Source organism: Orcinus orca, chromosome 19, assembly GCF_937001465.1.
Source record: "Orcinus orca chromosome 19, mOrcOrc1.1, whole genome shotgun sequence".
NCBI lineage: Eukaryota > Metazoa > Chordata > Mammalia > Artiodactyla > Delphinidae > Orcinus > Orcinus orca.
Genome location: NC_064577.1, coordinates 61,091,043 through 61,118,074, shown reverse-complemented (window position 1 = coordinate 61,118,074; position 27,032 = coordinate 61,091,043). Strand labels below are relative to the sequence as shown.

Below are 27,032 nucleotides of genomic sequence, written 5' to 3'. Positions count from 1 at the left end.
CGGCCGGGTGCGGGAGCGGGATCGAGGGCAGGGGCCGCTTCCCCGGGCCTGCCGGCCACCAGGGGCGGGGTCCTGAGCTCGGCGGGGGGTGTGGGGGCAAGGGTGGCCTTGCCGGGGCTGAGGGGCCGTGGCGACTCAATGGTGGCTCCCAGTGGCTTCGGGCCAGCTGCCGTCGGGCAGGAGGGCCGGCCCGGGCTGCGGCCGGGCTGCGCCTAGCGCCGCGTGGGCCGGCAGGGCCGATGCCCAAGGGACCGCGGGCCCCGGGCCCTGAAGCCTCCGGGGCCACGTCCCTGTGAGCGACGTGCGGGATCTTGGGCGGGGCGCCAAGCGCCGAAGGGTTTGCTGGGTCACGGCCGCCCTGGGCTGGGAGGTGGTCGCCAAACCCTCCGCCGCCGCCCGATACCCGAGACCTCCGTTCCCCCTGCCTGGGCGGGCGAGGGGGCCCTGCCGGGGCGGGCCGGCCGCCAGGCTGGCGTTAAGGCGCCAGCGCCAGCGAAACTGGGCCTCAACAGGCAGCCCGCGGACCCCGCCCCCGTCTACGGCCATACCACCCTGAACGCGCCCGATCTCGTCTGATCTCGGAAGCTAAGCAGGGTCGGGCCTGGTTAGTACTTGGATGGGAGACCGCCTGGGAATACCGGGTGCTGTAGGCTTTTTGCCTCCCGCTCCGCCCGCCTTCTCCTTTACTCGCCCGCGGCGGGGGCCGCCGGCTCCGCCCCCGCCGGGCCCCGCGGCAGGCCCCACCTCCTCAGGCCCCTCCCACCACGGCGCGCGCCGGCGGGGGCGCTCCCCGCCGGCCCGGCCGGCCAGGCGGCCAGAAGGCGGCCCTGGAAGGCAGCCGCACCCCAGACGCTCCCGGGGTGGCTGGCCCGGACCCAGACTCCGCCGCGAGCCCACTTGCCGTCCTTTCGGCCCGCGAGCCCCTCGACCTGCACCTGGCCGCCCCCACCGGCGCCCAGCCCCGGCGCCGCCACCTGTGTGCCGGTGTGTCCCTCCACAGCTCCCTCCGACAAAAGCCCCCCACCCCCACCCCGCCCCGCTGGCGTGTCACCGCGGCCGGGTGCGGGAGCGGGATCGAGGGCAGGGGCCGCTTCCCCGGGCCTGCCGGCCACCAGGGGCGGGGTCCTGAGCTCGGCGGGGGGTGTGGGGGCAAGGGTGGCCTTGCCGGGGCTGAGGGGCCGTGGCGACTCAATGGTGGCTCCCAGTGGCTTCGGGCCAGCTGCCGTCGGGCAGGAGGGCCGGCCCGGGCTGCGGCCGGGCTGCGCCTAGCGCCGCGTGGGCCGGCAGGGCCGATGCCCAAGGGACCGCGGGCCCCGGGCCCTGAAGCCTCCGGGGCCACGTCCCTGTGAGCGACGTGCGGGATCTTGGGCGGGGCGCCAAGCGCCGAAGGGTTTGCTGGGTCACGGCCGCCCTGGGCTGGGAGGTGGTCGCCAAACCCTCCGCCGCCGCCCGATACCCGAGACCTCCGTTCCCCCTGCCTGGGCGGGCGAGGGGGCCCTGCCGGGGCGGGCCGGCCGCCAGGCTGGCGTTAAGGCGCCAGCGCCAGCGAAACTGGGCCTCAAGAGGCAGCCCGCGGCCCCCGCCCCCGTCTACGGCCATACCACCCTGAACGCGCCCGATCTCGTCTGATCTCGGAAGCTAAGCAGGGTCGGGCCTGGTTAGTACTTGGATGGGAGACCGCCTGGGAATACCGGGTGCTGTAGGCTTTTTGCCTCCCGCTCCGCCCGCCTTCTCCTTTACTCGCCCGCGGCGGGGGCCGCCGGCTCCGCCCCCGCCGGGCCCCGCGGCAGGCCCCACCTCCTCAGGCCCCTCCCACCACGGCGCGCGCCGGCGGGGGCGCTCCCCGCCGGCCCGGCCGGCCAGAAGGCGGCCCTGGAAGGCAGCCGCACCCCAGACGCTCCCGGGGTGGCTGGCCCGGACCCAGACTCCGCCGCGGGCCCACTTGCCGTCCTTTCGGCCCGCGAGCCCCTCGACCTGCACCTGGCCGCCCCCACCGGCGCCCAGCCCCGGCGCCGCCACCTGTGTGCCGGTGTGTCCCTCCACAGCTCCCTCCGACAAAAGCCCCCCACCCCCACCCCGCCCCTCTGGCGTGTCACCGCGGCCGGGTGCGGGAGCGGGATCGAGGGCAGGGGCCGCTTCCCCGGGCCTGCCGGCCACCAGGGGCGGGGTCCTGAGCTCGGCGGGGGGTGTGGGGGCAAGGGTGGCCTTGCCGGGGCTGAGGGGCCGTGGCGACTCAATGGTGGCTCCCAGTGGCTTCGGGCCAGCTGCCGTCGGGCAGGAGGGCCGGCCCGGGCTGCGGCCGGGCTGCGCCTAGCGCCGCGTGGGCCGGCAGGGCCGATGCCCAAGGGACCGCGGGCCCCGGGCCCTGAAGCCTCCGGGGCCACGTCCCTGTGAGCGACGTGCGGGATCTTGGGCGGGGCGCCAAGCGCCGAAGGGTTTGCTGGGTCACGGCCGCCCTGGGCTGGGAGGTGGTCGCCAAACCCTCCGCCGCCGCCCGATACCCGAGACCTCCGTTCCCCCTGCCTGGGCGGGCGAGGGGGCCCTGCCGGGGCGGGCCGGCCGCCAGGCTGGCGTTAAGGCGCCAGCGCCAGCGAAACTGGGCCTCAAGAGGCAGCCCGCGGCCCCCGCCCCCGTCTACGGCCATACCACCCTGAACGCGCCCGATCTCGTCTGATCTCGGAAGCTAAGCAGGGTCGGGCCTGGTTAGTACTTGGATGGGAGACCGCCTGGGAATACCGGGTGCTGTAGGCTTTTTGCCTCCCGCTCCGCCCGCCTTCTCCTTTACTCGCCCGCGGCGGGGGCCGCCGGCTCCGCCCCCGCCGGGCCCCGCGGCAGGCCCCACCTCCTCAGGCCCCTCCCACCACGGCGCGCGCCGGCGGGGGCGCTCCCCGCCGGCCCGGCCGGCCAGAAGGCGGCCCTGGAAGGCAGCCGCACCCCAGACGCTCCCGGGGTGGCTGGCCCGGACCCAGACTCCGCCGCGGGCCCACTTGCCGTCCTTTCGGCCCGCGAGCCCCTCGACCTGCACCTGGCCGCCCCCACCGGCGCCCAGCCCCGGCGCCGCCACCTGTGTGCCGGTGTGTCCCTCCACAGCTCCCTCCGACAAAAGCCCCCCACCCCCACCCCGCCCCTCTGGCGTGTCACCGCGGCCGGGTGCGGGAGCGGGATCGAGGGCAGGGGCCGCTTCCCCGGGCCTGCCGGCCACCAGGGGCGGGGTCCTGAGCTCGGCGGGGGGTGTGGGGGCAAGGGTGGCCTTGCCGCGGCTGAGGGGCCGTGGCGACTCAATGGTGGCTCCCAGTGGCTTCGGGCCAGCTGCCGTCGGGCAGGAGGGCCGGCCCGGGCTGCGGCCGGGCTGCGCCTAGCGCCGCGTGGGCCGGCAGGGCCGATGCCCAAGGGACCGCGGGCCCCGGGCCCTGAAGCCTCCGGGGCCACGTCCCTGTGAGCGACGTGCGGGATCTTGGGCGGGGCGCCAAGCGCCGAAGGGTTTGCTGGGTCACGGCCGCCCTGGGCTGGGAGGTGGTCGCCAAACCCTCCGCCGCCGCCCGATACCCGAGACCTCCGTTCCCCCTGCCTGGGCGGGCGAGGGGGCCCTGCCGGGGCGGGCCGGCCGCCAGGCTGGCGTTAAGGCGCCAGCGCCAGCGAAACTGGGCCTCAAGAGGCAGCCCGCGGCCCCCGCCCCCGTCTACGGCCATACCACCCTGAACGCGCCCGATCTCGTCAGCTAAGCAGGGTCGGGCCTGGTTAGTACTTGGATGGGAGACCGCCTGGGAATACCGGGTGCTGTAGGCTTTTTGCCTCCCGCTCCGCCCGCCTTCTCCTTTACTCGCCCGCGGCGGGGGCCGCCGGCTCCGCCCCCGCCGGGCCCCGCGGCAGGCCCCACCTCCTCAGGCCCCTCCCACCACGGCGCGCGCCGGCGGGGGCGCTCCCCGCCGGCCCGGCCGGCCAGGCGGCCAGAAGGCGGCCCTGGAAGGCAGCCGCACCCCAGACGCTCCCGGGGTGGCTGGCCCGGACCCAGACTCCGCCGCGAGCCCACTTGCCGTCCTTTCGGCCCGCGAGCCCCTCGACCTGCACCTGGCCGCCCCCACCGGCGCCCAGCCCCGGCGCCGCCACCTGTGTGCCGGTGTGTCCCTCCACAGCTCCCTCCGACAAAAGCCCCCCACCCCCACCCCGCCCCGCTGGCGTGTCACCGCGGCCGGGTGCGGGAGCGGGATCGAGGGCAGGGGCCGCTTCCCCGGGCCTGCCGGCCACCAGGGGCGGGGTCCTGAGCTCGGCGGGGGGTGTGGGGGCAAGGGTGGCCTTGCCGGGGCTGAGGGGCCGTGGCGACTCAATGGTGGCTCCCAGTGGCTTCGGGCCAGCTGCCGTCGGGCAGGAGGGCCGGCCCGGGCTGCGGCCGGGCTGCGCCTAGCGCCGCGTGGGCCGGCAGGGCCGATGCCCAAGGGACCGCGGGCCCCGGGCCCTGAAGCCTCCGGGGCCACGTCCCTGTGAGCGACGTGCGGGATCTTGGGCGGGGCGCCAAGCGCCGAAGGGTTTGCTGGGTCACGGCCGCCCTGGGCTGGGAGGTGGTCGCCAAACCCTCCGCCGCCGCCCGATACCCGAGACCTCCGTTCCCCCTGCCTGGGCGGGCGAGGGGGCCCTGCCGGGGCGGGCCGGCCGCCAGGCTGGCGTTAAGGCGCCAGCGCCAGCGAAACTGGGCCTCAAGAGGCAGCCCGCGGCCCCCGCCCCCGTCTACGGCCATACCACCCTGAACGCGCCCGATCTCGTCTGATCTCGGAAGCTAAGCAGGGTCGGGCCTGGTTAGTACTTGGATGGGAGACCGCCTGGGAATACCGGGTGCTGTAGGCTTTTTGCCTCCCGCTCCGCCCGCCTTCTCCTTTACTCGCCCGCGGCGGGGGCCGCCGGCTCCGCCCCCGCCGGGCCCCGCGGCAGGCCCCACCTCCTCAGGCCCCTCCCACCACGGCGCGCGCCGGCGGGGGCGCTCCCCGCCGGCCCGGCCGGCCAGAAGGCGGCCCTGGAAGGCAGCCGCACCCCAGACGCTCCCGGGGTGGCTGGCCCGGACCCAGACTCCGCCGCGGGCCCACTTGCCGTCCTTTCGGCCCGCGAGCCCCTCGACCTGCACCTGGCCGCCCCCACCGGCGCCCAGCCCCGGCGCCGCCACCTGTGTGCCGGTCTGTCCCTCCACAGCTCCCTCCGACAAAAGCCCCCCACCCCCACCCCGCCCCTCTGGCGTGTCACCGCGGCCGGGTGCGGGAGCGGGATCGAGGGCAGGGGCCGCTTCCCCGGGCCTGCCGGCCACCAGGGGCGGGGTCCTGAGCTCGGCGGGGGGTGTGGGGGCAAGGGTGGCCTTGCCGGGGCTGAGGGGCCGTGGCGACTCAATGGTGGCTCCCAGTGGCTTCGGGCCAGCTGCCGTCGGGCAGGAGGGCCGGCCCGGGCTGCGGCCGGGCTGCGCCTAGCGCCGCGTGGGCCGGCAGGGCCGATGCCCAAGGGACCGCGGGCCCCGGGCCCTGAAGCCTCCGGGGCCACGTCCCTGTGAGCGACGTGCGGGATCTTGGGCGGGGCGCCAAGCGCCGAAGGGTTTGCTGGGTCACGGCCGCCCTGGGCTGGGAGGTGGTCGCCAAACCCTCCGCCGCCGCCCGATACCCGAGAACTCCGTTCCCCCTGCCTGGGCGGGCGAGGGGGCCCTGCCGGGGCGGGCCGGCCGCCAGACTGGCGTTAAGGCGCCAGCGCCAGCGAAACTGGGCCTCAAGAGGCAGCCCGCGGCCCCCACCCCCGTCTACGGCCATACCACCCTGAACGCGCCCGATCTCGTCTGATCTCGGAAGCTAAGCAGGGTCGGGCCTGGTTAGTACTTGGATGGGAGACCGCCTGGGAATACCGGGTGCTGTAGGCTTTTTGCCTCCCGCTCCGCCCGCCTTCTCCTTTACTCGCCCGCGGCGGGGGCCGCCGGCTCCGCCCCCGCCGGGCCCCGCGGCAGGCCCCACCTCCTCAGGCCCCTCCCACCACGGCGCGCGCCGGCGGGGGCGCTCCCCGCCGGCCCGGCCGGCCAGGCGGCCAGAAGGCGGCCCTGGAAGGCAGCCGCACCCCAGACGCTCCCGGGGTGGCTGGCCCGGACCCAGACTCCGCCGCGGGCCCACTTGCCGTCCTTTCGGCCCGCGAGCCCCTCGACCTGCACCTGGCCGCCCCCACCGGCGCCCAGCCCCGGCGCCGCCACCTGTGTGCCGGTGTGTCCCTCCACAGCTCCCTCCGACAAAAGCCCCCCACCCCCACCCCGCCCCGCTGGCGTGTCACCGCGGCCGGGTGTGGGAGCGGGATCGAGGGCAGGAGCCGCTTCCCCGGGCCTGCCGGCCACCAGGGGCGGGGTCCTGAGCTCGGCGGGGGGTGTGGGGGCAAGGGTGGCCTTGCCGGGGCTGAGGGGCCGTGGCGACTCAATGGTGGCTCCCAGTGGCTTCGGGCCAGCTGCCGTCGGGCAGGAGGGCCGGCCCGGGCTGCGGCCGGGCTGCGCCTAGCGCCGCGTGGGCCGGCAGGGCCGATGCCCAAGGGACCGCGGGCCCCGGGCCCTGAAGCCTCCGGGGCCACGTCCCTGTGAGCGACGTGCGGGATCTTGGGCGGGGCGCCAAGCGCCGAAGGGTTTGCTGGGTCACGGCCGCCCTGGGCTGGGAGGTGGTCGCCAAACCCTCCGCCGCCGCCCGATACCCGAGACCTCCGTTCCCCCTGCCTGGGCGGGCGAGGGGGCCCTGCCGGGGCGGGCCGGCCGCCAGGCTGGCGTTAAGGCGCCAGCGCCAGCGAAACTGGGCCTCAAGAGGCAGCCCGCGGCCCCCGCCCCCGTCTACGGCCATACCACCCTGAACGCGCCCGATCTCGTCTGATCTCGGAAGCTAAGCAGGGTCGGGCCTGGTTAGTACTTGGATGGGAGACCGCCTGGGAATACCGGGTGCTGTAGGCTTTTTGCCTCCCGCTCCGCCCGCCTTCTCCTTTACTCGCCCGCGGCGGGGGCCGCCGGCTCCGCCCCCGCCGGGCCCCGCGGCAGGCCCCACCTCCTCAGGCCCCTCCCACCACGGCGCGCGCCGGCGGGGGCGCTCCCCGCCGGCCCGGCCGGCCAGAAGGCGGCCCTGGAAGGCAGCCGCACCCCAGACGCTCCCGGGGTGGCTGGCCCAGACCCAGACTCCGCCGCGGGCCCACTTGCCGTCCTTTCGGCCCGCGAGCCCCTCGACCTGCACCTGGCCGCCCCCACCGGCGCCCAGCCCCGGCGCCGCCACCTGTGTGCCGGTGTGTCCCTCCACAGCTCCCTCCGACAAAAGCCCCCCACCCCCACCCCGCCCCGCTGGCGTGTCACCGCGGCCGGGTGCGGGAGCGGGATCGAGGGCAGGGGCCGCTTCCCCGGGCCTGCCGGCCACCAGGGGCGGGGTCCTGAGCTCGGCGGGGGGTGTGGGGGCAAGGGTGGCCTTGCCGGGGCTGAGGGGCCGTGGCGACTCAATGGTGGCTCCCAGTGGCTTCGGGCCAGCTGCCGTCGGGCAGGAGGGCCGGCCCGGGCTGCGGCCGGGCTGCGCCTAGCGCCGCGTGGGCCGGCAGGGCCGATGCCCAAGGGACCGCGGGCCCCGGGCCCTGAAGCCTCCGGGGCCACGTCCCTGTGAGCGACGTGCGGGATCTTGGGCGGGGCGCCAAGCGCCGAAGGGTTTGCTGGGTCACGGCCGCCCTGGGCTGGGAGGTGGTCGCCAAACCCTCCGCCGCCGCCCGATACCCGAGACCTCCGTTCCCCCTGCCTGGGCGGGCGAGGGGGCCCTGCCGGGGCGGGCCGGCCGCCAGGCTGGCGTTAAGGCGCCAGCGCCAGCGAAACTGGGCCTCAAGAGGCAGCCCGCGGCCCCCGCCCCCGTCTACGGCCATACCACCCTGAACGCGCCCGATCTCGTCTGATCTCGGAAGCTAAGCAGGGTCGGGCCTGGTTAGTACTTGGATGGGAGACCGCCTGGGAATACCGGGTGCTGTAGGCTTTTTGCCTCCCGCTCCGCCCGCCTTCTCCTTTACTCGCCCGCGGCGGGGGCCGCCGGCTCCGCCCCCGCCGGGCCCCGCGGCAGGCCCCACCTCCTCAGGCCCCTCCCACCACGGCGCGCGCCGGCGGGGGCGCTCCCCGCCGGCCCGGCCGGCCAGGCGGCCAGAAGGCGGCCCTGGAAGGCAGCCGCACCCCAGACGCTCCCGGGGTGGCTGGCCCGGACCCAGACTCCGCCGCGGGCCCACTTGCCGTCCTTTCGGCCCGCGAGCCCCTCGACCTGCACCTGGCCGCCCCCACCGGCGCCCAGCCCCGGCGCCGCCACCTGTGTGCCGGTGTGTCCCTCCACAGCTCCCTCCGACAAAAGCCCCCCACCCCCACCCCGCCCCGCTGGCGTGTCACCGCGGCCGGGTGCGGGAGCGGGATCGAGGGCAGGGGCCGCTTCCCCGGGCCTGCCGGCCACCAGGGGCGGGGTCCTGAGCTCGGCGGGGGGTGTGGGGGCAAGGGTGGCCTTGCCGGGGCTGAGGGGCCGTGGCGACTCAATGGTGGCTCCCAGTGGCTTCGGGCCAGCTGCCGTCGGGCAGGAGGGCCGGCCCGGGCTGCGGCCGGGCTGCGCCTAGCGCCGCGTGGGCCGGCAGGGCCGATGCCCAAGGGACCGCGGGCCCCGGGCCCTGAAGCCTCCGGGGCCACGTCCCTGTGAGCGACGTGCGGGATCTTGGGCGGGGCGCCAAGCGCCGAAGGGTTTGCTGGGTCACGGCCGCCCTGGGCTGGGAGGTGGTCGCCAAACCCTCCGCCGCCGCCCGATACCCGAGACCTCCGTTCCCCCTGCCTGGGCGGGCGAGGGGGCCCTGCCGGGGCGGGCCGGCCGCCAGGCTGGCGTTAAGGCGCCAGCGCCAGCGAAACTGGGCCTCAAGAGGCAGCCCGCGGCCCCCGCCCCCGTCTACGGCCATACCACCCTGAACGCGCCCGATCTCGTCTGATCTCGGAAGCTAAGCAGGGTCGGGCCTGGTTAGTACTTGGATGGGAGACCGCCTGGGAATACCGGGTGCTGTAGGCTTTTTGCCTCCCGCTCCGCCCGCCTTCTCCTTTACTCGCCCGCGGCGGGGGCCGCCGGCTCCGCCCCCGCCGGGCCCCGCGGCAGGCCCCACCTCCTCAGGCCCCTCCCACCACGGCGCGCGCCGGCGGGGGCGCTCCCCGCCGGCCCGGCCGGCCAGGCGGCCAGAAGGCGGCCCTGGAAGGCAGCCGCACCCCAGACGCTCCCGGGGTGGCTGGCCCGGACCCAGACTCCGCCGCGAGCCCACTTGCCGTCCTTTCGGCCCGCGAGCCCCTCGACCTGCACCTGGCCGCCCCCACCGGCGCCCAGCCCCGGCGCCGCCACCTGTGTGCCGGTGTGTCCCTCCACAGCTCCCTCCGACAAAAGCCCCCCACCCCCACCCCGCCCCGCTGGCGTGTCACCGCGGCCGGGTGCGGGAGCGGGATCGAGGGCAGGGGCCGCTTCCCCGGGCCTGCCGGCCACCAGGGGCGGGGTCCTGAGCTCGGCGGGGGGTGTGGGGGCAAGGGTGGCCTTGCCGGGGCTGAGGGGCCGTGGCGACTCAATGGTGGCTCCCAGTGGCTTCGGGCCAGCTGCCGTCGGGCAGGAGGGCCGGCCCGGGCTGCGGCCGGGCTGCGCCTAGCGCCGCGTGGGCCGGCAGGGCCGATGCCCAAGGGACCGCGGGCCCCGGGCCCTGAAGCCTCCGGGGCCACGTCCCTGTGAGCGACGTGCGGGATCTTGGGCGGGGCGCCAAGCGCCGAAGGGTTTGCTGGGTCACGGCCGCCCTGGGCTGGGAGGTGGTCGCCAAACCCTCCGCCGCCGCCCGATACCCGAGACCTCCGTTCCCCCTGCCTGGGCGGGCGAGGGGGCCCTGCCGGGGCGGGCCGGCCGCCAGGCTGGCGTTAAGGCGCCAGCGCCAGCGAAACTGGGCCTCAAGAGGCAGCCCGCGGCCCCCGCCCCCGTCTACGGCCATACCACCCTGAACGCGCCCGATCTCGTCTGATCTCGGAAGCTAAGCAGGGTCGGGCCTGGTTAGTACTTGGATGGGAGACCGCCTGGGAATACCGGGTGCTGTAGGCTTTTTGCCTCCCGCTCCGCCCGCCTTCTCCTTTACTCGCCCGCGGCGGGGGCCGCCGGCTCCGCCCCCGCCGGGCCCCGCGGCAGGCCCCACCTCCTCAGGCCCCTCCCACCACGGCGCGCGCCGGCGGGGGCGCTCCCCGCCGGCCCGGCCGGCCAGGCGGCCAGAAGGCGGCCCTGGAAGGCAGCCGCACCCCAGACGCTCCCGGGGTGGCTGGCCCGGACCCAGACTCCGCCGCGAGCCCACTTGCCGTCCTTTCGGCCCGCGAGCCCCTCGACCTGCACCTGGCCGCCCCCACCGGCGCCCAGCCCCGGCGCCGCCACCTGTGTGCCGGTGTGTCCCTCCACAGCTCCCTCCGACAAAAGCCCCCCACCCCCACCCCGCCCCGCTGGCGTGTCACCGCGGCCGGGTGCGGGAGCGGGATCGAGGGCAGGGGCCGCTTCCCCGGGCCTGCCGGCCACCAGGGGCGGGGTCCTGAGCTCGGCGGGGGGTGTGGGGGCAAGGGTGGCCTTGCCGGGGCTGAGGGGCCGTGGCGACTCAATGGTGGCTCCCAGTGGCTTCGGGCCAGCTGCCGTCGGGCAGGAGGGCCGGCCCGGGCTGCGGCCGGGCTGCGCCTAGCGCCGCGTGGGCCGGCAGGGCCGATGCCCAAGGGACCGCGGGCCCCGGGCCCTGAAGCCTCCGGGGCCACGTCCCTGTGAGCGACGTGCGGGATCTTGGGCGGGGCGCCAAGCGCCGAAGGGTTTGCTGGGTCACGGCCGCCCTGGGCTGGGAGGTGGTCGCCAAACCCTCCGCCGCCGCCCGATACCCGAGACCTCCGTTCCCCCTGCCTGGGCGGGCGAGGGGGCCCTGCCGGGGCGGGCCGGCCGCCAGGCTGGCGTTAAGGCGCCAGCGCCAGCGAAACTGGGCCTCAAGAGGCAGCCCGCGGCCCCCGCCCCCGTCTACGGCCATACCACCCTGAACGCGCCCGATCTCGTCTGATCTCGGAAGCTAAGCAGGGTCGGGCCTGGTTAGTACTTGGATGGGAGACCGCCTGGGAATACCGGGTGCTGTAGGCTTTTTGCCTCCCGCTCCGCCCGCCTTCTCCTTTACTCGCCCGCGGCGGGGGCCGCCGGCTCTGCCCCCGCCGGGCCCCGCGGCAGGCCCCACCTCCTCAGGCCCCTCCCACCACGGCGCGCGCCGGCGGGGGCGCTCCCCGCCGGCCCGGCCGGCCAGGCGGCCAGAAGGCGGCCCTGGAAGGCAGCCGCACCCCAGACGCTCCCGGGGTGGCTGGCCCGGACCCAGACTCCGCCGCGGGCCCACTTGCCGTCCTTTCGGCCCGCGAGCCCCTCGACCTGCACCTGGCTGCCCCCACCGGCGCCCAGCCCCGGCGCCGCCACCTGTGTGCCGGTGTGTCCCTCCACAGCTCCCTCCGACAAAAGCCCCCCACCCCCACCCCGCCCCTCTGGCGTGTCACCGCGGCCGGGTGCGGGAGCGGGATCGAGGGCAGGGGCCGCTTCCCCGGGCCTGCCGGCCACCAGGGGCGGGGTCCTGAGCTCGGCGGGGGGTGTGGGGGCAAGGGTGGCCTTGCCGGGGCTGAGGGGCCGTGGCGACTCAATGGTGGCTCCCAGTGGCTTCGGGCCAGCTGCCGTCGGGCAGGAGGGCCGGCCCGGGCTGCGGCCGGGCTGCGCCTAGCGCCGCGTGGGCCGGCAGGGCCGATGCCCAAGGGACCGCGGGCCCCGGGCCCTGAAGCCTCCGGGGCCACGTCCCTGTGAGCGACGTGCGGGATCTTGGGCGGGGCGCCAAGCGCCGAAGGGTTTGCTGGGTCACGGCCGCCCTGGGCTGGGAGGTGGTCGCCAAACCCTCCGCCGCCGCCCGATACCCGAGACCTCCGTTCCCCCTGCCTGGGCGGGCGAGGGGGCCCTGCCGGGGCGGGCCGGCCGCCAGGCTGGCGTTAAGGCGCCAGCGCCAGCGAAACTGGGCCTCAACAGGCAGCCCGCGGACCCCGCCCCCGTCTACGGCCATACCACCCTGAACGCGCCCGATCTCGTCTGATCTCGGAAGCTAAGCAGGGTCGGGCCTGGTTAGTACTTGGATGGGAGACCGCCTGGGAATACCGGGTGCTGTAGGCTTTTTGCCTCCCGCTCCGCCCGCCTTCTCCTTTACTCGCCCGCGGCGGGGGCCGCCGGCTCCGCCCCCGCCGGGCCCCGCGGCAGGCCCCACCTCCTCAGGCCCCTCCCACCACGGCGCGCGCCGGCGGGGGCGCTCCCCGCCGGCCCGGCCGGCCAGGCGGCCAGAAGGCGGCCCTGGAAGGCAGCCGCACCCCAGACGCTCCCGGGGTGGCTGGCCCGGACCCAGACTCCGCCGCGAGCCCACTTGCCGTCCTTTCGGCCCGCGAGCCCCTCGACCTGCACCTGGCCGCCCCCACCGGCGCCCAGCCCCGGCGCCGCCACCTGTGTGCCGGTGTGTCCCTCCACAGCTCCCTCCGACAAAAGCCCCCCACCCCCACCCCGCCCCGCTGGCGTGTCACCGCGGCCGGGTGCGGGAGCGGGATCGAGGGCAGGGGCCGCTTCCCCGGGCCTGCCGGCCACCAGGGGCGGGGTCCTGAGCTCGGCGGGGGGTGTGGGGGCAAGGGTGGCCTTGCCGGGGCTGAGGGGCCGTGGCGACTCAATGGTGGCTCCCAGTGGCTTCGGGCCAGCTGCCGTCGGGCAGGAGGGCCGGCCCGGGCTGCGGCCGGGCTGCGCCTAGCGCCGCGTGGGCCGGCAGGGCCGATGCCCAAGGGACCGCGGGCCCCGGGCCCTGAAGCCTCCGGGGCCACGTCCCTGTGAGCGACGTGCGGGATCTTGGGCGGGGCGCCAAGCGCCGAAGGGTTTGCTGGGTCACGGCCGCCCTGGGCTGGGAGGTGGTCGCCAAACCCTCCGCCGCCGCCCGATACCCGAGACCTCCGTTCCCCCTGCCTGGGCGGGCGAGGGGGCCCTGCCGGGGCGGGCCGGCCGCCAGGCTGGCGTTAAGGCGCCAGCGCCAGCGAAACTGGGCCTCAAGAGGCAGCCCGCGGCCCCCGCCCCCGTCTACGGCCATACCACCCTGAACGCGCCCGATCTCGTCTGATCTCGGAAGCTAAGCAGGGTCGGGCCTGGTTAGTACTTGGATGGGAGACCGCCTGGGAATACCGGGTGCTGTAGGCTTTTTGCCTCCCGCTCCGCCCGCCTTCTCCTTTACTCGCCCGCGGCGGGGGCCGCCGGCTCCGCCCCCGCCGGGCCCCGCGGCAGGCCCCACCTCCTCAGGCCCCTCCCACCACGGCGCGCGCCGGCGGGGGCGCTCCCCGCCGGCCCGGCCGGCCAGAAGGCGGCCCTGGAAGGCAGCCGCACCCCAGACGCTCCCGGGGTGGCTGGCCCGGACCCAGACTCCGCCGCGGGCCCACTTGCCGTCCTTTCGGCCCGCGAGCCCCTCGACCTGCACCTGGCCGCCCCCACCGGCGCCCAGCCCCGGCGCCGCCACCTGTGTGCCGGTGTGTCCCTCCACAGCTCCCTCCGACAAAAGCCCCCCACCCCCACCCCGCCCCTCTGGCGTGTCACCGCGGCCGGGTGCGGGAGCGGGATCGAGGGCAGGGGCCGCTTCCCCGGGCCTGCCGGCCACCAGGGGCGGGGTCCTGAGCTCGGCGGGGGGTGTGGGGGCAAGGGTGGCCTTGCCGGGGCTGAGGGGCCGTGGCGACTCAATGGTGGCTCCCAGTGGCTTCGGGCCAGCTGCCGTCGGGCAGGAGGGCCGGCCCGGGCTGCGGCCGGGCTGCGCCTAGCGCCGCGTGGGCCGGCAGGGCCGATGCCCAAGGGACCGCGGGCCCCGGGCCCTGAAGCCTCCGGGGCCACGTCCCTGTGAGCGACGTGCGGGATCTTGGGCGGGGCGCCAAGCGCCGAAGGGTTTGCTGGGTCACGGCCGCCCTGGGCTGGGAGGTGGTCGCCAAACCCTCCGCCGCCGCCCGATACCCGAGACCTCCGTTCCCCCTGCCTGGGCGGGCGAGGGGGCCCTGCCGGGGCGGGCCGGCCGCCAGGCTGGCGTTAAGGCGCCAGCGCCAGCGAAACTGGGCCTCAAGAGGCAGCCCGCGGCCCCCGCCCCCGTCTACGGCCATACCACCCTGAACGCGCCCGATCTCGTCTGATCTCGGAAGCTAAGCAGGGTCGGGCCTGGTTAGTACTTGGATGGGAGACCGCCTGGGAATACCGGGTGCTGTAGGCTTTTTGCCTCCCGCTCCGCCCGCCTTCTCCTTTACTCGCCCGCGGCGGGGGCCGCCGGCTCCGCCCCCGCCGGGCCCCGCGGCAGGCCCCACCTCCTCAGGCCCCTCCCACCACGGCGCGCGCCGGCGGGGGCGCTCCCCGCCGGCCCGGCCGGCCAGAAGGCGGCCCTGGAAGGCAGCCGCACCCCAGACGCTCCCGGGGTGGCTGGCCCGGACCCAGACTCCGCCGCGGGCCCACTTGCCGTCCTTTCGGCCCGCGAGCCCCTCGACCTGCACCTGGCCGCCCCCACCGGCGCCCAGCCCCGGCGCCGCCACCTGTGTGCCGGTGTGTCCCTCCACAGCTCCCTCCGACAAAAGCCCCCCACCCCCACCCCGCCCCTCTGGCGTGTCACCGCGGCCGGGTGCGGGAGCGGGATCGAGGGCAGGGGCCGCTTCCCCGGGCCTGCCGGCCACCAGGGGCGGGGTCCTGAGCTCGGCGGGGGGTGTGGGGGCAAGGGTGGCCTTGCCGCGGCTGAGGGGCCGTGGCGACTCAATGGTGGCTCCCAGTGGCTTCGGGCCAGCTGCCGTCGGGCAGGAGGGCCGGCCCGGGCTGCGGCCGGGCTGCGCCTAGCGCCGCGTGGGCCGGCAGGGCCGATGCCCAAGGGACCGCGGGCCCCGGGCCCTGAAGCCTCCGGGGCCACGTCCCTGTGAGCGACGTGCGGGATCTTGGGCGGGGCGCCAAGCGCCGAAGGGTTTGCTGGGTCACGGCCGCCCTGGGCTGGGAGGTGGTCGCCAAACCCTCCGCCGCCGCCCGATACCCGAGACCTCCGTTCCCCCTGCCTGGGCGGGCGAGGGGGCCCTGCCGGGGCGGGCCGGCCGCCAGGCTGGCGTTAAGGCGCCAGCGCCAGCGAAACTGGGCCTCAAGAGGCAGCCCGCGGCCCCCGCCCCCGTCTACGGCCATACCACCCTGAACGCGCCCGATCTCGTCAGCTAAGCAGGGTCGGGCCTGGTTAGTACTTGGATGGGAGACCGCCTGGGAATACCGGGTGCTGTAGGCTTTTTGCCTCCCGCTCCGCCCGCCTTCTCCTTTACTCGCCCGCGGCGGGGGCCGCCGGCTCCGCCCCCGCCGGGCCCCGCGGCAGGCCCCACCTCCTCAGGCCCCTCCCACCACGGCGCGCGCCGGCGGGGGCGCTCCCCGCCGGCCCGGCCGGCCAGGCGGCCAGAAGGCGGCCCTGGAAGGCAGCCGCACCCCAGACGCTCCCGGGGTGGCTGGCCCGGACCCAGACTCCGCCGCGAGCCCACTTGCCGTCCTTTCGGCCCGCGAGCCCCTCGACCTGCACCTGGCCGCCCCCACCGGCGCCCAGCCCCGGCGCCGCCACCTGTGTGCCGGTGTGTCCCTCCACAGCTCCCTCCGACAAAAGCCCCCCACCCCCACCCCGCCCCGCTGGCGTGTCACCGCGGCCGGGTGCGGGAGCGGGATCGAGGGCAGGGGCCGCTTCCCCGGGCCTGCCGGCCACCAGGGGCGGGGTCCTGAGCTCGGCGGGGGGTGTGGGGGCAAGGGTGGCCTTGCCGGGGCTGAGGGGCCGTGGCGACTCAATGGTGGCTCCCAGTGGCTTCGGGCCAGCTGCCGTCGGGCAGGAGGGCCGGCCCGGGCTGCGGCCGGGCTGCGCCTAGCGCCGCGTGGGCCGGCAGGGCCGATGCCCAAGGGACCGCGGGCCCCGGGCCCTGAAGCCTCCGGGGCCACGTCCCTGTGAGCGACGTGCGGGATCTTGGGCGGGGCGCCAAGCGCCGAAGGGTTTGCTGGGTCACGGCCGCCCTGGGCTGGGAGGTGGTCGCCAAACCCTCCGCCGCCGCCCGATACCCGAGACCTCCGTTCCCCCTGCCTGGGCGGGCGAGGGGGCCCTGCCGGGGCGGGCCGGCCGCCAGGCTGGCGTTAAGGCGCCAGCGCCAGCGAAACTGGGCCTCAAGAGGCAGCCCGCGGCCCCCGCCCCCGTCTACGGCCATACCACCCTGAACGCGCCCGATCTCGTCTGATCTCGGAAGCTAAGCAGGGTCGGGCCTGGTTAGTACTTGGATGGGAGACCGCCTGGGAATACCGGGTGCTGTAGGCTTTTTGCCTCCCGCTCCGCCCGCCTTCTCCTTTACTCGCCCGCGGCGGGGGCCGCCGGCTCTGCCCCCGCCGGGCCCCGCGGCAGGCCCCACCTCCTCAGGCCCCTCCCACCACGGCGCGCGCCGGCGGGGGCGCTCCCCGCCGGCCCGGCCGGCCAGGCGGCCAGAAGGCGGCCCTGGAAGGCAGCCGCACCCCAGACGCTCCCGGGGTGGCTGGCCCGGACCCAGACTCCGCCGCGGGCCCACTTGCCGTCCTTTCGGCCCGCGAGCCCCTCGACCTGCACCTGGCTGCCCCCACCGGCGCCCAGCCCCGGCGCCGCCACCTGTGTGCCGGTGTGTCCCTCCACAGCTCCCTCCGACAAAAGCCCCCCACCCCCACCCCGCCCCTCTGGCGTGTCACCGCGGCCGGGTGCGGGAGCGGGATCGAGGGCAGGGGCCGCTTCCCCGGGCCTGCCGGCCACCAGGGGCGGGGTCCTGAGCTCGGCGGGGGGTGTGGGGGCAAGGGTGGCCTTGCCGGGGCTGAGGGGCCGTGGCGACTCAATGGTGGCTCCCAGTGGCTTCGGGCCAGCTGCCGTCGGGCAGGAGGGCCGGCCCGGGCTGCGGCCGGGCTGCGCCTAGCGCCGCGTGGGCCGGCAGGGCCGATGCCCAAGGGACCGCGGGCCCCGGGCCCTGAAGCCTCCGGGGCCACGTCCCTGTGAGCGACGTGCGGGATCTTGGGCGGGGCGCCAAGCGCCGAAGGGTTTGCTGGGTCACGGCCGCCCTGGGCTGGGAGGTGGTCGCCAAACCCTCCGCCGCCGCCCGATACCCGAGACCTCCGTTCCCCCTGCCTGGGCGGGCGAGGGGGCCCTGCCGGGGCGGGCCGGCCGCCAGGCTGGCGTTAAGGCGCCAGCGCCAGCGAAACTGGGCCTCAACAGGCAGCCCGCGGACCCCGCCCCCGTCTACGGCCATACCACCTTGAACGCGCCCGATCTCGTCTGATCTCGGAAGCTAAGCAGGGTCGGGCCTGGTTAGTACTTGGATGGGAGACCGCCTGGGAATACCGGGTGCTGTAGGCTTTTTGCCTCCCGCTCCGCCCGCCTTCTCCTTTACTCGCCCGCGGCGGGGGCCGCCGGCTCCGCCCCCGCCGGGCCCCGCGGCAGGCCCCACCTCCTCAGGCCCCTCCCACCACGGCGCGCGCCGGCGGGGGCGCTCCCCGCCGGCCCGGCCGGCCAGGCGGCCAGAAGGCGGCCCTGGAAGGCAGCCGCACCCCAGACGCTCCCGGGGTGGCTGGCCCGGACCCAGACTCCGCCGCGAGCCCACTTGCCGTCCTTTCGGCCCGCGAGCCCCTCGACCTGCACCTGGCCGCCCCCACCGGCGCCCAGCCCCGGCGCCGCCACCTGTGTGCCGGTGTGTCCCTCCACAGCTCCCTCCGACAAAAGCCCCCCACCCCCACCCCGCCCCGCTGGCGTGTCACCGCGGCCGGGTGCGGGAGCGGGATCGAGGGCAGGGGCCGCTTCCCCGGGCCTGCCGGCCACCAGGGGCGGGGTCCTGAGCTCGGCGGGGGGTGTGGGGGCAAGGGTGGCCTTGCCGGGGCTGAGGGGCCGTGGCGACTCAATGGTGGCTCCCAGTGGCTTCGGGCCAGCTGCCGTCGGGCAGGAGGGCCGGCCCGGGCTGCGGCCGGGCTGCGCCTAGCGCCGCGTGGGCCGGCAGGGCCGATGCCCAAGGGACCGCGGGCCCCGGGCCCTGAAGCCTCCGGGGCCACGTCCCTGTGAGCGACGTGCGGGATCTTGGGCGGGGCGCCAAGCGCCGAAGGGTTTGCTGGGTCACGGCCGCCCTGGGCTGGGAGGTGGTCGCCAAACCCTCCGCCGCCGCCCGATACCCGAGACCTCCGTTCCCCCTGCCTGGGCGGGCGAGGGGGCCCTGCCGGGGCGGGCCGGCCGCCAGGCTGGCGTTAAGGCGCCAGCGCCAGCGAAACTGGGCCTCAAGAGGCAGCCCGCGGCCCCCGCCCCCGTCTACGGCCATACCACCCTGAACGCGCCCGATCTCGTCTGATCTCGGAAGCTAAGCAGGGTCGGGCCTGGTTAGTACTTGGATGGGAGACCGCCTGGGAATACCGGGTGCTGTAGGCTTTTTGCCTCCCGCTCCGCCCGCCTTCTCCTTTACTCGCCCGCGGCGGGGGCCGCCGGCTCCGCCCCCGCCGGGCCCCGCGGCAGGCCCCACCTCCTCAGGCCCCTCCCACCACGGCGCGCGCCGGCGGGGGCGCTCCCCGCCGGCCCGGCCGGCCAGAAGGCGGCCCTGGAAGGCAGCCGCACCCCAGACGCTCCCGGGGTGGCTGGCCCGGACCCAGACTCCGCCGCGGGCCCACTTGCCGTCCTTTCGGCCCGCGAGCCCCTCGACCTGCACCTGGCCGCCCCCACCGGCGCCCAGCCCCGGCGCCGCCACCTGTGTGCCGGTGTGTCCCTCCACAGCTCCCTCCGACAAAAGCCCCCCACCCCCACCCCGCCCCTCTGGCGTGTCACCGCGGCCGGGTGCGGGAGCGGGATCGAGGGCAGGGGCCGCTTCCCCGGGCCTGCCGGCCACCAGGGGCGGGGTCCTGAGCTCGGCGGGGGGTGTGGGGGCAAGGGTGGCCTTGCCGGGGCTGAGGGGCCGTGGCGACTCAATGGTGGCTCCCAGTGGCTTCGGGCCAGCTGCCGTCGGGCAGGAGGGCCGGCCCGGGCTGCGGCCGGGCTGCGCCTAGCGCCGCGTGGGCCGGCAGGGCCGATGCCCAAGGGACCGCGGGCCCCGGGCCCTGAAGCCTCCGGGGCCACGTCCCTGTGAGCGACGTGCGGGATCTTGGGCGGGGCGCCAAGCGCCGAAGGGTTTGCTGGGTCACGGCCGCCCTGGGCTGGGAGGTGGTCGCCAAACCCTCCGCCGCCGCCCGATACCCGAGACCTCCGTTCCCCCTGCCTGGGCGGGCGAGGGGGCCCTGCCGGGGCGGGCCGGCCGCCAGGCTGGCGTTAAGGCGCCAGCGCCAGCGAAACTGGGCCTCAAGAGGCAGCCCGCGGCCCCCGCCCCCGTCTACGGCCATACCACCCTGAACGCGCCCGATCTCGTCTGATCTCGGAAGCTAAGCAGGGTCGGGCCTGGTTAGTACTTGGATGGGAGACCGCCTGGGAATACCGGGTGCTGTAGGCTTTTTGCCTCCCGCTCCGCCCGCCTTCTCCTTTACTCGCCCGCGGCGGGGGCCGCCGGCTCCGCCCCCGCCGGGCCCCGCGGCAGGCCCCACCTCCTCAGGCCCCTCCCACCACGGCGCGCGCCGGCGGGGGCGCTCCCCGCCGGCCCGGCCGGCCAGAAGGCGGCCCTGGAAGGCAGCCGCACCCCAGACGCTCCCGGGGTGGCTGGCCCGGACCCAGACTCCGCCGCGGGCCCACTTGCCGTCCTTTCGGCCCGCGAGCCCCTCGACCTGCACCTGGCCGCCCCCACCGGCGCCCAGCCCCGGCGCCGCCACCTGTGTGCCGGTGTGTCCCTCCACAGCTCCCTCCGACAAAAGCCCCCCACCCCCACCCCGCCCCTCTGGCGTGTCACCGCGGCCGGGTGCGGGAGCGGGATCGAGGGCAGGGGCCGCTTCCCCGGGCCTGCCGGCCACCAGGGGCGGGGTCCTGAGCTCGGCGGGGGGTGTGGGGGCAAGGGTGGCCTTGCCGCGGCTGAGGGGCCGTGGCGACTCAATGGTGGCTCCCAGTGGCTTCGGGCCAGCTGCCGTCGGGCAGGAGGGCCGGCCCGGGCTGCGGCCGGGCTGCGCCTAGCGCCGCGTGGGCCGGCAGGGCCGATGCCCAAGGGACCGCGGGCCCCGGGCCCTGAAGCCTCCGGGGCCACGTCCCTGTGAGCGACGTGCGGGATCTTGGGCGGGGCGCCAAGCGCCGAAGGGTTTGCTGGGTCACGGCCGCCCTGGGCTGGGAGGTGGTCGCCAAACCCTCCGCCGCCGCCCGATACCCGAGACCTCCGTTCCCCCTGCCTGGGCGGGCGAGGGGGCCCTGCCGGGGCGGGCCGGCCGCCAGGCTGGCGTTAAGGCGCCAGCGCCAGCGAAACTGGGCCTCAAGAGGCAGCCCGCGGCCCCCGCCCCCGTCTACGGCCATACCACCCTGAACGCGCCCGATCTCGTCAGCTAAGCAGGGTCGGGCCTGGTTAGTACTTGGATGGGAGACCGCCTGGGAATACCGGGTGCTGTAGGCTTTTTGCCTCCCGCTCCGCCCGCCTTCTCCTTTACTCGCCCGCGGCGGGGGCCGCCGGCTCCGCCCCCGCCGGGCCCCGCGGCAGGCCCCACCTCCTCAGGCCCCTCCCACCACGGCGCGCGCCGGCGGGGGCGCTCCCCGCCGGCCCGGCCGGCCAGAAGGCGGCCCTGGAAGGCAGCCGCACCCCAGACGCTCCCGGGGTGGCTGGCCCGGACCCAGACTCCGCCGCGGGCCCACTTGCCGTCCTTTCGGCCCGCGAGCCCCTCGACCTGCACCTGGCCGCCCCCACCGGCGCCCAGCCCCGGCGCCGCCACCTGTGTGCCGGTGTGTCCCTCCACAGCTCCCTCCGACAAAAGCCCCCCACCCCCACCCCGCCCCTCTGGCGTGTCACCGCGGCCGGGTGCGGGAGCGGGATCGAGGGCAGGGGCCGCTTCCCCGGGCCTGCCGGCCACCAGGGGCGGGGTCCTGAGCTCGGCGGGGTGTGTGGGCAAGGGTGGCCTTGCCGGGGCTGAGGGGCGTGGCGACTCAATGGTGGCTCCCAGTGGCTTCGGGCCAGCTGCCGTCGGGCAGGAGGGCCGGCCCGGGCTGCGGCCGGGCTGCGCCTAGCGCCGCGTGGGCCGGCAGGGCCGATGCCCAAGGGACCGCGGGCCCCGGGCCCTGAAGCCTCCGGGGCCACGTCCCTGTGAGCGACGTGCGGGATCTTGGGCGGGGCGCCAAGCGCCGAAGGGTTTGCTGGGTCACGGCCGCCCTGGGCTGGGAGGTGGTCGCCAAACCCTCCGCCGCCGCCCGATACCCGAGACCTCCGTTCCCCCTGCCTGGGCGGGCGAGGGGGCCCTGCCGGGGCGGGCCGGCCGCCAGGCTGGCGTTAAGGCGCCAGCGCCAGCGAAACTGGGCCTCAAGAGGCAGCCCGCGGCCCCCGCCCCCGTCTACGGCCATACCACCCTGAACGCGCCCGATCTCGTCTGATCTCGTCAGCTAAGCAGGGTCGGGCCTGGTTAGTACTTGGATGGGAGACCGCCTGGGAATACCGGGTGCTGTAGGCTTTTTGCCTCCCGCTCCGCCCGCCTTCTCCTTTACTCGCCCGCGGCGGGGGCCGCCGGCTCCGCCCCCGCCGGGCCCCGCGGCAGGCCCCACCTCCTCAGGCCCCTCCCACCACGGCGCGCGCCGGCGGGGGCGCTCCCCGCCGGCCCGGCCGGCCAGAAGGCGGCCCTGGAAGGCAGCCGCACCCCAGACGCTCCCGGGGTGGCTGGCCCGGACCCAGACTCCGCCGCGGGCCCACTTGCCGTCCTTTCGGCCCGCGAGCCCCTCGACCTGCACCTGGCCGCCCCCACCGGCGCCCAGCCCCGGCGCCGCCACCTGTGTGCCGGTGTGTCCCTCCACAGCTCCCTCCGACAAAAGCCCCCCACCCCCACCCCGCCCCTCTGGCGTGTCACCGCGGCCGGGTGCGGGAGCGGGATCGAGGGCAGGGGCCGCTTCCCCGGGCCTGCCGGCCACCAGGGGCGGGGTCCTGAGCTCGGCGGGGGGTGTGGGGGCAAGGGTGGCCTTGCCGGGGCTGAGGGGCCGTGGCGACTCAATGGTGGCTCCCAGTGGCTTCGGGCCAGCTGCCGTCGGGCAGGAGGGCCGGCCCGGGCTGCGGCCGGGCTGCGCCTAGCGCCGCGTGGGCCGGCAGGGCCGATGCCCAAGGGACCGCGGGCCCCGGGCCCTGAAGCCTCCGGGGCCACGTCCCTGTGAGCGACGTGCGGGATCTTGGGCGGGGCGCCAAGCGCCGAAGGGTTTGCTGGGTCACGGCCGCCCTGGGCTGAGAGGTGGTCGCCAAACCCTCCGCCGCCGCCCGATACCCGAGACCTCCGTTCCCCCTGCCTGGGCGGGCGAGGGGGCCCTGCCGGGGCGGGCCGGCCGCCAGGCTGGCGTTAAGGCGCCAGCGCCAGCGAAACTGGGCCTCAAGAGGCAGCCCGCGGCCCCCGCCCCCGTCTACGGCCATACCACCCTGAACGCGCCCGATCTCGTCAGCTAAGCAGGGTCGGGCCTGGTTAGTACTTGGATGGGAGACCGCCTGGGAATACCGGGTGCTGTAGGCTTTTTGCCTCCCGCTCCGCCCGCCTTCTCCTTTACTCGCCCGCGGCGGGGGCCGCCGGCTCCGCCCCCGCCGGGCCCCGCGGCAGGCCCCACCTCCTCAGGCCCCTCCCACCACGGCGCGCGCCGGCGGGGGCGCTCCCCGCCGGCCCGGCCGGCCAGAAGGCGGCCCTGGAAGGCAGCCGCACCCCAGACGCTCCCGGGGTGGCTGGCCCGGACCCAGACTCCGCCGCGGGCCCACTTGCCGTCCTTTCGGCCCGCGAGCCCCTCGACCTGCACCTGGCCGCCCCCACCGGCGCCCAGCCCCGGCGCCGCCACCTGTGTGCCGGTGTGTCCCTCCACAGCTCCCTCCGACAAAAGCCCCCCACCCCCACCCCGCCCCTCTGGCGTGTCACCGCGGCCGGGTGCGGGAGCGGGATCGAGGGCAGGGGCCGCTTCCCCGGGCCTGCCGGCCACCAGGGGCGGGGTCCTGAGCTCGGCGGGGGGTGTGGGGGCAAGGGTGGCCTTGCCGGGGCTGAGGGGCCGTGGCGACTCAATGGTGGCTCCCAGTGGCTTCGGGCCAGCTGCCGTCGGGCAGGAGGGCCGGCCCGGGCTGCGGCCGGGCTGCGCCTAGCGCCGCGTGGGCCGGCAGGGCCGATGCCCAAGGGACCGCGGGCCCCGGGCCCTGAAGCCTCCGGGGCCACGTCCCTGTGAGCGACGTGCGGGATCTTGGGCGGGGCGCCAAGCGCCGAAGGGTTTGCTGGGTCACGGCCGCCCTGGGCTGGGAGGTGGTCGCCAAACCCTCCGCCGCCGCCCGATACCCGAGACCTCCGTTCCCCCTGCCTGGGCGGGCGAGGGGGCCCTGCCGGGGCGGGCCGGCCGCCAGGCTGGCGTTAAGGCGCCAGCGCCAGCGAAACTGGGCCTCAAGAGGCAGCCCGCGGCCCCCGCCCCCGTCTACGGCCATACCACCCTGAACGCGCCCGATCTCGTCTGATCTCGGAAGCTAAGCAGGGTCGGGCCTGGTTAGTACTTGGATGGGAGACCGCCTGGGAATACCGGGTGCTGTAGGCTTTTTGCCTCCCGCTCCGCCCGCCTTCTCCTTTACTCGCCCGCGGCGGGGGCCGCCGGCTCCGCCCCCGCCGGGCCCCGCGGCAGGCCCCACCTCCTCAGGCCCCTCCCACCACGGCGCGCGCCGGCGGGGGCGCTCCCCGCCGGCCCGGCCGGCCAGAAGGCGGCCCTGGAAGGCAGCCGCACCCCAGACGCTCCCGGGGTGGCTGGCCCGGACCCAGACTCCGCCGCGGGCCCACTTGCCGTCCTTTCGGCCCGCGAGCCCCTCGACCTGCACCTGGCCGCCCCCACCGGCGCCCAGCCCCGGCGCCGCCACCTGTGTGCCGGTGTGTCCCTCCACAGCTCCCTCCGACAAAAGCCCCCCACCCCCACCCCGCCCCTCTGGCGTGTCACCGCGGCCGGGTGCGGGAGCGGGATCGAGGGCAGGGGCCGCTTCCCCGGGCCTGCCGGCCACCAGGGGCGGGGTCCTGAGCTCGGCGGGGGGTGTGGGGGCAAGGGTGGCCTTGCCGGGGCTGAGGGGCCGTGGCGACTCAATGGTGGCTCCCAGTGGCTTCGGGCCAGCTGCCGTCGGGCAGGAGGGCCGGCCCGGGCTGCGGCCGGGCTGCGCCTAGCGCCGCGTGGGCCGGCAGGGCCGATGCCCAAGGGACCGCGGGCCCCGGGCCCTGAAGCCTCCGGGGCCACGTCCCTGTGAGCGACGTGCGGGATCTTGGGCGGGGCGCCAAGCGCCGAAGGGTTTGCTGGGTCACGGCCGCCCTGGGCTGGGAGGTGGTCGCCAAACCCTCCGCCGCCGCCCGATACCCGAGACCTCCGTTCCCCCTGCCTGGGCGGGCGAGGGGGCCCTGCCGGGGCGGGCCGGCCGCCAGGCTGGCGTTAAGGCGCCAGCGCCAGCGAAACTGGGCCTCAAGAGGCAGCCCGCGGCCCCCGCCCCCGTCTACGGCCATACCACCCTGAACGCGCCCGATCTCGTCTGATCTCGGAAGCTAAGCAGGGTCGGGCCTGGTTAGTACTTGGATGGGAGACCGCCTGGGAATACCGGGTGCTGTAGGCTTTTTGCCTCCCGCTCCGCCCGCCTTCTCCTTTACTCGCCCGCGGCGGGGGCCGCCGGCTCCGCCCCCGCCGGGCCCCGCGGCAGGCCCCACCTCCTCAGGCCCCTCCCACCACGGCGCGCGCCGGCGGGGGCGCTCCCCGCCGGCCCGGCCGGCCAGAAGGCGGCCCTGGAAGGCAGCCGCACCCCAGACGCTCCCGGGGTGGCTGGCCCGGACCCAGACTCCGCCGCGGGCCCACTTGCCGTCCTTTCGGCCCGCGAGCCCCTCGACCTGCACCTGGCCGCCCCCACCGGCGCCCAGCCCCGGCGCCGCCACCTGTGTGCCGGTGTGTCCCTCCACAGCTCCCTCCGACAAAAGCCCCCCACCCCCACCCCGCCCCTCTGGCGTGTCACCGCGGCCGGGTGCGGGAGCGGGATCGAGGGCAGGGGCCGCTTCCCTGGGCCTGCCGGCCACCAGGGGCGGGGTCCTGAGCTCGGCGGGGGGTGTGGGGGCAAGGGTGGCCTTGCCGGGGCTGAGGGGCCGTGGCGACTCAATGGTGGCTCCCAGTGGCTTCGGGCCAGCTGCCGTCGGGCAGGAGGGCCGGCCCGGGCTGCGGCCGGGCTGCGCCTAGCGCCGCGTGGGCCGGCAGGGCCGATGCCCAAGGGACCGCGGGCCCCGGGCCCTGAAGCCTCCGGGGCCACGTCCCTGTGAGCGACGTGCGGGATCTTGGGCGGGGCGCCAAGCGCCGAAGGGTTTGCTGGGTCACGGCCGCCCTGGGCTGAGAGGTGGTCGCCAAACCCTCCGCCGCCGCCCGATACCCGAGACCTCCGTTCCCCCTGCCTGGGCGGGCGAGGGGGCCCTGCCGGGGCGGGCCGGCCGCCAGGCTGGCGTTAAGGCGCCAGCGCCAGCGAAACTGGGCCTCAAGAGGCAGCCCGCGGCCCCCGCCCCCGTCTACGGCCATACCACCCTGAACGCGCCCGATCTCGTCAGCTAAGCAGGGTCGGGCCTGGTTAGTACTTGGATGGGAGACCGCCTGGGAATACCGGGTGCTGTAGGCTTTTTGCCTCCCGCTCCGCCCGCCTTCTCCTTTACTCGCCCGCGGCGGGGGCCGCCGGCTCCGCCCCCGCCGGGCCCCGCGGCAGGCCCCACCTCCTCAGGCCCCTCCCACCACGGCGCGCGCCGGCGGGGGCGCTCCCCGCCGGCCCGGCCGGCCAGGCGGCCAGAAGGCGGCCCTGGAAGGCAGCCGCACCCCAGACGCTCCCGGGGTGGCTGGCCCGGACCCAGACTCCGCCGCGGGCCCACTTGCCGTCCTTTCGGCCCGCGAGCCCCTCGACCTGCACCTGGCCGCCCCCACCGGCGCCCAGCCCCGGCGCCGCCACCTGTGTGCCGGTGTGTCCCTCCACAGCTCCCTCCGACAAAAGCCCCCCACCCCCACCCCGCCCCTCTGGCGTGTCACCGCGGCCGGGTGCGGGAGCGGGATCGAGGGCAGGGGCCGCTTCCCCGGGCCTGCCGGCCACCAGGGGCGGGGTCCTGAGCTCGGCGGGGGGTGTGGGGGCAAGGGTGGCCTTGCCGGGGCTGAGGGGCCGTGGCGACTCAATGGTGGCTCCCAGTGGCTTCGGGCCAGCTGCCGTCGGGCAGGAGGGCCGGCCCGGGCTGCGGCCGGGCTGCGCCTAGCGCCGCGTGGGCCGGCAGGGCCGATGCCCAAGGGACCGCGGGCCCCGGGCCCTGAAGCCTCCGGGGCCACGTCCCTGTGAGCGACGTGCGGGATCTTGGGCGGGGCGCCAAGCGCCGAAGGGTTTGCTGGGTCACGGCCGCCCTGGGCTGGGAGGTGGTCGCCAAACCCTCCGCCGCCGCCCGATACCCGAGACCTCCGTTCCCCCTGCCTGGGCGGGCGAGGGGGCCCTGCCGGGGCGGGCCGGCCGCCAGGCTGGCGTTAAGGCGCCAGCGCCAGCGAAACTGGGCCTCAAGAGGCAGCCCGCGGCCCCCGCCCCCGTCTACGGCCATAGCACCCTGAACGCGCCCGATCTCGTCAGCTAAGCAGGGTCGGGCCTGGTTAGTACTTTGATGGGAGACCGCCTGGGAATACCGGGTGCTGTAGGCTTTTTGCCTCCCGCTCCGCCCGCCTTCTCCTTTACTCGCCCGCGGCGGGGGCCGCCGGCTCCGCCCCCGCCGGGCCCCGCGGCAGGCCCCACCTCCTCAGGCCCCTCCCACCACGGCGCGCGCCGGCGGGGGCGCTCCCCGCCGGCCCGGCCGGCCAGGCGGCCAGAAGGCGGCCCTGGAAGGCAGCCGCACCCCAGACGCTCCCGGGGTGGCTGGCCCGGA

The 27,032-nt window shown here is 76.9% G+C and overlaps 20 non-coding genes and 6 pseudogenes across 20 annotated transcripts; all 26 read left to right on the top strand.

Moving 5' to 3' along the window:
* Window positions 1-534: 534 nt before the first annotated feature.
* LOC125962320 (5S ribosomal RNA) lies at window positions 535-653 on the top strand. Its single transcript, XR_007473841.1, has one exon. It is a non-coding gene; the product is annotated as a 5S ribosomal RNA (ribosomal RNA).
* A 934-nt stretch (window positions 654-1,587) lies between these two features.
* On the top strand, window positions 1,588-1,706 carry LOC125962318 (5S ribosomal RNA). The gene has a single exon (XR_007473839.1). It is a non-coding gene; the product is annotated as a 5S ribosomal RNA (ribosomal RNA).
* A 926-nt stretch (window positions 1,707-2,632) lies between these two features.
* LOC125962317 (5S ribosomal RNA) lies at window positions 2,633-2,751 on the top strand. Its single transcript, XR_007473838.1, has one exon. It is a non-coding gene; the product is annotated as a 5S ribosomal RNA (ribosomal RNA).
* Window positions 2,752-3,677: 926 nt separating this feature from the next.
* On the top strand, window positions 3,678-3,786 carry LOC125962528 (uncharacterized; annotated as a pseudogene).
* A 934-nt stretch (window positions 3,787-4,720) lies between these two features.
* On the top strand, window positions 4,721-4,839 carry LOC125962316 (5S ribosomal RNA). The gene has a single exon (XR_007473837.1). It is a non-coding gene; the product is annotated as a 5S ribosomal RNA (ribosomal RNA).
* A 926-nt stretch (window positions 4,840-5,765) lies between these two features.
* LOC125962315 (5S ribosomal RNA) lies at window positions 5,766-5,884 on the top strand. Its single transcript, XR_007473836.1, has one exon. It is a non-coding gene; the product is annotated as a 5S ribosomal RNA (ribosomal RNA).
* Window positions 5,885-6,818: 934 nt separating this feature from the next.
* Window positions 6,819-6,937, top strand: LOC125962314 (5S ribosomal RNA). The gene has a single exon (XR_007473835.1). It is a non-coding gene; the product is annotated as a 5S ribosomal RNA (ribosomal RNA).
* Window positions 6,938-7,863: 926 nt separating this feature from the next.
* On the top strand, window positions 7,864-7,982 carry LOC125962312 (5S ribosomal RNA). The gene has a single exon (XR_007473833.1). It is a non-coding gene; the product is annotated as a 5S ribosomal RNA (ribosomal RNA).
* Window positions 7,983-8,916: 934 nt separating this feature from the next.
* LOC125962311 (5S ribosomal RNA) lies at window positions 8,917-9,035 on the top strand. The gene has a single exon (XR_007473832.1). It is a non-coding gene; the product is annotated as a 5S ribosomal RNA (ribosomal RNA).
* A 934-nt stretch (window positions 9,036-9,969) lies between these two features.
* LOC125962310 (5S ribosomal RNA) lies at window positions 9,970-10,088 on the top strand. The gene has a single exon (XR_007473831.1). It is a non-coding gene; the product is annotated as a 5S ribosomal RNA (ribosomal RNA).
* Window positions 10,089-11,022: 934 nt separating this feature from the next.
* LOC125962309 (5S ribosomal RNA) lies at window positions 11,023-11,141 on the top strand. The gene has a single exon (XR_007473830.1). It is a non-coding gene; the product is annotated as a 5S ribosomal RNA (ribosomal RNA).
* Window positions 11,142-12,075: 934 nt separating this feature from the next.
* Window positions 12,076-12,194, top strand: LOC125962308 (5S ribosomal RNA). Its single transcript, XR_007473829.1, has one exon. It is a non-coding gene; the product is annotated as a 5S ribosomal RNA (ribosomal RNA).
* Window positions 12,195-13,128: 934 nt separating this feature from the next.
* Window positions 13,129-13,247, top strand: LOC125962307 (5S ribosomal RNA). The gene has a single exon (XR_007473828.1). It is a non-coding gene; the product is annotated as a 5S ribosomal RNA (ribosomal RNA).
* Window positions 13,248-14,173: 926 nt separating this feature from the next.
* On the top strand, window positions 14,174-14,292 carry LOC125962306 (5S ribosomal RNA). Its single transcript, XR_007473827.1, has one exon. It is a non-coding gene; the product is annotated as a 5S ribosomal RNA (ribosomal RNA).
* Window positions 14,293-15,218: 926 nt separating this feature from the next.
* Window positions 15,219-15,327, top strand: LOC125962527 (uncharacterized; annotated as a pseudogene).
* Window positions 15,328-16,261: 934 nt separating this feature from the next.
* On the top strand, window positions 16,262-16,380 carry LOC125962305 (5S ribosomal RNA). The gene has a single exon (XR_007473826.1). It is a non-coding gene; the product is annotated as a 5S ribosomal RNA (ribosomal RNA).
* A 934-nt stretch (window positions 16,381-17,314) lies between these two features.
* LOC125962481 (5S ribosomal RNA) lies at window positions 17,315-17,433 on the top strand. The gene has a single exon (XR_007474002.1). It is a non-coding gene; the product is annotated as a 5S ribosomal RNA (ribosomal RNA).
* A 934-nt stretch (window positions 17,434-18,367) lies between these two features.
* Window positions 18,368-18,486, top strand: LOC125962304 (5S ribosomal RNA). Its single transcript, XR_007473825.1, has one exon. It is a non-coding gene; the product is annotated as a 5S ribosomal RNA (ribosomal RNA).
* Window positions 18,487-19,412: 926 nt separating this feature from the next.
* Window positions 19,413-19,531, top strand: LOC125962303 (5S ribosomal RNA). The gene has a single exon (XR_007473824.1). It is a non-coding gene; the product is annotated as a 5S ribosomal RNA (ribosomal RNA).
* A 926-nt stretch (window positions 19,532-20,457) lies between these two features.
* Window positions 20,458-20,566, top strand: LOC125962526 (uncharacterized; annotated as a pseudogene).
* Window positions 20,567-21,489: 923 nt separating this feature from the next.
* Window positions 21,490-21,608, top strand: LOC125962490 (5S ribosomal RNA). The gene has a single exon (XR_007474011.1). It is a non-coding gene; the product is annotated as a 5S ribosomal RNA (ribosomal RNA).
* Window positions 21,609-22,534: 926 nt separating this feature from the next.
* LOC125962524 (uncharacterized) lies at window positions 22,535-22,643 on the top strand (annotated as a pseudogene).
* Window positions 22,644-23,569: 926 nt separating this feature from the next.
* Window positions 23,570-23,688, top strand: LOC125962301 (5S ribosomal RNA). Its single transcript, XR_007473822.1, has one exon. It is a non-coding gene; the product is annotated as a 5S ribosomal RNA (ribosomal RNA).
* Window positions 23,689-24,614: 926 nt separating this feature from the next.
* On the top strand, window positions 24,615-24,733 carry LOC125962300 (5S ribosomal RNA). Its single transcript, XR_007473821.1, has one exon. It is a non-coding gene; the product is annotated as a 5S ribosomal RNA (ribosomal RNA).
* Window positions 24,734-25,659: 926 nt separating this feature from the next.
* On the top strand, window positions 25,660-25,768 carry LOC125962523 (uncharacterized; annotated as a pseudogene).
* A 934-nt stretch (window positions 25,769-26,702) lies between these two features.
* Window positions 26,703-26,811, top strand: LOC125962578 (uncharacterized; annotated as a pseudogene).
* The last annotated feature ends 221 nt before the right edge of the window (window positions 26,812-27,032 follow it).